We start from the raw sequence: 5168 nt of genomic DNA, 5'->3' as shown, positions 1-5168 counted from the left end.
TTCTGGCTAGCAGATTGCAGGAGCCACTTGGCTCTATCTAAACAGCCCGACTCGGCACTGGTGCCACCTTTCATCTGGGAACCATCCAGCGCGGCGTGGTTTTTAAGCAACCAGCCGGCCATTCCAGGCCACAGGCCCCGGAAAAAAAAAACCTCGGCCTTTTTCCCTGGCAAACAAAACTCACCCCGCCCGCTTCTGGCTGGCAGATTGCAGGAGCCACTTGGCTCTATCACACCAGCCCGACTCTGCACTGGTGCCACCTTGGGTCTGTGAACCATCATGCGCAGCATGGATTTCAAAGAACCAGCCGGCCATTCCCAACCACTGGTCCACGAAAACAAACCACGGCCCTTTTCCCTGGCAAACAAAACTCACCCACCCCGCTTCTGGCTGGCAGATTGCAGGAGACACTTGGACTTATCAAAGCAGCCCGACTCGGCACTGGTGCCACCTTTCATCTGGGATCCATCCTGTGTATCGCGGATTTTCAGGAGCCAGCCGGCCACTCCCAGCCACAGACCCCCAAACATAAACTACGGCCCTTATCCCGGGAAGTAAAACTGACCTTCCCATCTTCTGGCTGGCAGATAGCGGGAGACACTTGGTACTATCAAACCAGCCCGACTCAGCAGTGGTGCCACCATTCATCTGGAAATCATCCTGCGTATTGTGGATTTTCAGAAGCCAGCCGGCCACTGCCAGCCATAGGTCCCCAAACACAAACTACGTCCCCTTTCCCTGGAAGTAAAACTGACCTGCCCATCTTTTGGCTGGCAGATTGCAGGAGCCACTTGGCTCTATCAAAACAGCCCGACTCGGCACTGGTGCCACCTTTCATCTGGGAACCATCCAGCGCGGCGTGGTTTTAAGCAACCAGCCGGCCATTCCAGGCCACAGGCCCCGGAAAAAAAATCACGGCCTTTTTCCCTGGCAAACAAAACTCAGCGACCCCGCTTCTGGCTGGCAGATTGCAGGAGCCACTTGGCTCTATCACACCAGCCCGACTCGGCACTGGTGCCACCTTGGGTCTGGGAACCATCATGCGCAGCATGGATTTTAAGGAACCAGCCGGCCATTCCCAGCCACTGGTCCCCGAAAACAAACCACGGCCCTTTTCCCTGGCAAACAAAACTCACCCACCCCGCTTCTGGCTGGCAGATTGCAGGAGCCACATGGCTCTATCAAACCAGCCCAACTCGGCACTGGTGCCACCTTGGGTCTGGGAACCATCATGCACGGCGTGGATTTTCAGGAGCCAGCCGGCCACTCCCAGCCACAGGCCCCCAAACACAACCTACAGCCCTTTTCCCTGGAAGTAAAACTGACCTGCCCATCTTCTGGCTGGTAGATTGCAGGAGCCACATGGCTCTATCAAACCAGCCCAACTCGGCACTGGTGCCACCTTTCATCTGGGAACCATCCTGCATATCGTGGATTTTCAGGAGCCAGCAGGCCATTCCGAGCCACAGGCGCCCAAAAAAAAGCTATGGTCCTTTTCCCTGGAAGTAAAACTGACCTGTCCATCTTCTGGCTGGCAGATTGCAGGAGCCACTTGGCTCTATCAAACCAGCCCGATTTGGCACTGGTGCCCCCTTGGGTCTGGGAACCACCCTGCGTATCGTGGATTTTCAGGAGCCAGCCGGCCACTCCCAGCCTCAGGCCCCCAAACACAACCTACGGCCCTTTTCCCTGGAAGTAAAACTGACCTGCCCATCTTCTGGCTGGCAGATTGCAGGAGCCACATGGCTCTATCAAACCAGCCCGACTTGGCAGTGGTGCCAACTTGGGTCTGGCAATCATCCTGCGTATCGTGGATTTTCAGGAGCCAGCCGGCCACTCCCAGCCTCAGGCCCCCAAACACAAACTACCGGCCCTTTTCCCTGGAAGTAAAACTGACCTGTCCATCTACTGGCTGGCAGATTGCAGGAGCCACTTAGCTCTATCAAACCAGCCCAACTCGGCACTGGTGCCACCTTTCATCTGCGAACCATCCTGCGTGTCGTGGATTTTCAGGAGCCAGCCGGCCACTCTCAGCCACAGGGCCCCAAACACATACCACGGCCATTTTCCCTGGAAGAAAATCTTAGCGGCCCGCCTACTGGCTGGCAGATTGCAGGAGCCACTCGGTACTATCAAACCAGCCCGACTTGGCACTGGTGCCACCTTTCATCTGGGAACCATCCTGCGTATCGTGGATTTTCAGGAGCCAGCCGGCCACAGCCAGCCACAGGTCCCCAAGAACAAACTACGGCCCTTTTCCCTGGAAGTAAAGTAGACCTGCCCATCATCTGGCTGGCAGATTGCAGGAGCCACGCGGTACTATCAAACCAGCCCGACTCGGCACTGGTGCCACCTTTCATCTGGGAACCATCCTGCGCGGCGTGGATTTTAAGGAACCAGCCGGCCATTCAAGGCCACAGGCCCCGGAAATAAAACCACGGCCTTTTTCCCTGCCAAACAAAACTCAGCGACCCAGCTTCTGGCTGACAGATTGCAGGAGCCACATGGCTCTATCACACCAGCCCAACTCGGCACTGGTGCCACCTTGGGTCTGGGAACCATCATGCGCGGCGTGGATTTTAAGGAGCCAGCCGGCAGCTCCCAGCCACAGGCCCCCAAACAAAAACTACGGCCCTTTTCCCTGGAAGTAAAACAGACCTGCCCATCTTCTGGCTGTCAGATTGCAGGAGCCACATGGCTCTATCAAACCAGCCCGACTCGGCACTGGTGCCACCTTGGGTCTGGGAACCATCCTGCGCGGCGTGGATTTTCAGGAGCTAGCCGGCCATTCCCAGCCACAGGCCCCCAAAAAAAAAGCAGAAGTTTATGCAAGAAGAAAAAGAGAGTTTTCCAAAACACCTTCCAACCCAATATTCATATGTTTGGAAAAGGTAGGAAAGTGGTAAGGTACTGTTTTTTATCAGTTTGCAAGCTGCGTACACTATCCCAGTCTTGTGTAGCTTCATTCTTCACCTTTTGAAAGCAGCCGCTCTCTCTGGCTCCCGGAGACGAAGATGCGGCTTCTTCGCTCAAAGCCGATTGTGCCGGTCACAGTGCACTCCAGTGCGGCGGCTTCTTCCGAAATGTGCCCGGGACCGGCGCTTAGCTCCGGGGAGCTCCATATTTCGTCTTTAGCGTCTTTTGTGGTCTACATCACTGCAAAACGCCTTTCCACTATGTCTGGTAATGAGAAACTGTGCCTCACAGAAAACATCTCTCATGGTGTTTTACATGTTGCAGAGAGCTCTGCTGAGTGTTTTGCACGAAGAAAAAGAAAGTTTTCCAAAACACCTTCCAATCGAATGTTCATGTGTTTGGAAAAGGTAGGAGTGGTAAGGTACTGTTTTTTATCTGTTGGCAAGCTGCACACACTATCCCAGTGATGTGCAGCTTCATTCTTCACCTTTTGAAAGCAGCCGCTCTCTCCGGCTCGGGGAGGCAAAGAATCGGCTTCTTCGCTCAAAGGCGATTGTGCCGGTCACAGTGCACTCCAGTGCGGCGGCTTCTTCCGAAATGCGCCCGGGACTGGCGCTTAGCTCCGGGGACATCCGTACCTGCTTCTTTCGGGACTTTTGTGGTCTACATCACTGCAAAAAGCTTTTCCGCTTGTCTGGCATGGAGAAACGGTGCCTGCACAGAAAACATCTCCCATCGTGTTTTACATGTTGCACAGAGCTCTGCTGAGTGTTTTGCACGAAGAAAATAAAGTTGTTGAAAACACCTTCTAACCGAATATTCATATGTTTGGAAAAGTTAGGAAATTGGTAAGGTACTGTTTTCTATCAGTTTGCAAGCTGCGCACACTATCCCAGTCTTGTGTAGCTTCATTCTTCACCTTTCCGAAGCAGCCGCTCTGTCCGGCTCGCGGAGGCAAGGAAGCGTCTTCTTCGCGCTATGGCGATTGTGCCGGTCACAGTGCACTCCAGTGCGGCGGCTTCGGCCGAAATGTGCCCGGGACCGGCGCTTACCTCCGGGGAGCTCCATATTTCGTCTTTAGCGTCTTTTGTGGTCTACATCATTGGAAAAATCCTTTCCACTATGTCTGGCATGGAGAAACTGTGCCAGCACAGAAAACAACTCTCATGGTGTTGTACATGTTGCAGAGAGGTCTGCTGCGTGTTTTGCACGAAGAAAATAAAGTTGTTGGAAACTCCTTCCAACTCAATATTCATATGTTTGGAAAAGGTAGGAAAGTGGTAATGTACTGTTTTCTATCAGTTTGCAAGCTGCGCACACTATCCCAGTGTTGTGCAGCTTCATTCCCACCTTTCCGAAGCAGCCGCTCACTCCGGCCCCCGGAGACGAAGAGGCGGCTTCTTTGCGCAAAGGCGATTGTGCCGGTCACAGTGCACTCCAGTGCGGCGGCTTCTTCCGAAATGTGCCCGGGACCGGCGCTTAGCTCCGGGGAACTCTGTATTTCGACTTTAGCGTCTCTTGTGTTCTACATCACTACTAAAAGCTTTTCCACTATGTCTGGCAAGTAGAAACTGTTCCTGCACAGAAAACATCTCCCATCATGTTTTACATGGTTCAGAGAGCTCTGCTGAGTGTTTTGCACGAAGAAAATAAAGTTGTTGAAAACACCTTCCAACCCAATATTCATATGTTTGGAAAAGGTAGGAAAGTGGTAAGGTACTGTTTTTTATCAGTTTGCAAGCTGCGCACACTATCCCCGTGTTGTGTAGCTTCATTCTTCACCTTTTGAAAGCAGCCGCTCTCTCTGGCTCCCGGAGACGAAGATGCGGCTTCTTCGCTCAAAGGCGATTGTGCCGGTCACAGTGCACTCCAGTGCGGCGGCTTCTTCCGAAATGTGCCCGGGCCCGGCGCTTAGCTCCGGGGAGCTCCATATTTCGTCTGTAGCGTCTTTTGTGGTCTACATCACTGCAAAACGCTTTTCCACTATGTCTGGTAATGAGAAACTGTGCCTCACAGAAAACATCTCTCATGGTGTTTTACATGTTGCAGAGAGCTCTGCTGAGTGTTTTGCACGAAGAAAAAGAAAGTTTTCCAAAACACCTTCCAATCGAATGTTCATGTGTTTGGAAATGGTAGGAGTGGTATAGTACTGTTTTTTATCAGTTGGCAAGCTGCACACACTATCCCAGTGATGTGCAGCTTCATTCTTCACCTTTTGAAAGCAGCCGCTCTCTCCGGCTCCTGGAGGCGAA

This window comes from Zonotrichia albicollis, chromosome 36 (assembly GCF_047830755.1).
Source record: "Zonotrichia albicollis isolate bZonAlb1 chromosome 36, bZonAlb1.hap1, whole genome shotgun sequence".
NCBI classification, from domain to species: domain Eukaryota; kingdom Metazoa; phylum Chordata; class Aves; order Passeriformes; family Passerellidae; genus Zonotrichia; species Zonotrichia albicollis.
The sequence above is the reverse complement of the archived record's forward strand: the minus strand, read 5'-3'. Positions refer to the sequence as shown.